The sequence below is a fragment of the Pholis gunnellus genome, assembly GCF_910591455.1.
Source record: "Pholis gunnellus genome assembly, chromosome: 9".
Classification (NCBI taxonomy): Eukaryota; Metazoa; Chordata; class Actinopteri; order Perciformes; family Pholidae; genus Pholis; species Pholis gunnellus.
In genome coordinates this window covers 9702483-9703503 of record NC_136535.1, presented here as the reverse complement: position 1 = coordinate 9703503, position 1021 = coordinate 9702483, and positions in this window count along the sequence as shown.

Sequence of the window (1021 nt, the reverse complement as noted above, 5' to 3'; positions counted from 1 at the left end):
CTTTTGCTGCATGCATGCTTAAGCTTTCATACATACAGTATGTAGACTACTACATATATATATATATATATATATATATAATACATATATAAATATATATATGTGGCCAATGACAAATATATATATAATACATATATATATATATATATATATATATATATAGGATCGTGTCTGACTTGACATATTCACTCAAAACTAATTCTACATGTATCCTGTGATTTATTCTACAGTAAAGTACATGTGCTATATACAGTACTTCCATAGTTTTGACCAGTGGTGTGTAGTAACGAAGTAGAAATACTTTGTTACTGTACTTAAGTCGTTTTTTTGGATATCTGTACTTTACTTTACTATTTATATTTCTGTAGACTTTTACTTTTACTTCACTACATTTTGCAAAGAAAACTGATACTTTGACTCCGATACATTTCCCCTGAAACCTTCGTTACTCACTAAAAAATAAAATCTTTAGAAAAAAAATGAATCATGAGATCAACGTCGGGGACTGTGGTGGAACACAGACTGCAAGCAAGCAGGTTTGGCGAATCAGTGGACCTAGCTTGCAAGTTAAATCATTGGTTAATCACGTTAATGCGCAACTGCAAACAAGTGCTCTCAAAGCCGCGGTTTTTTGATTCCCAGTGATGCCCAGGATGCTAGCTAGCGAGCGACTACATGAGTAGAATTCCACTCTACGATGACTGATTTGATGATGGAAGCAGAAATGGAAGCACCTGCTGCTCCTGCAACAAACGACGGTGGTGACGAAGACCAACACCGTGGCCATATTTGCGAGAAATGTTTTCTTATGTTGGAGTGAAAGATTCTTCGTACCGGATGAAGTGCCTCTTATGCTTACCCGAAGCTACTGAAATATTGGCATTGAAAAACTCCCCATCCAACCACAGGAAACACATTGAGGTAAATTAAGATGAATCCCATGTCCCAACGTTAATGTTTAATGCTGTTAAGCATTCCAACTATTGTAATCCTGTTCTTTATTCTTCCTTATTTTATTGTT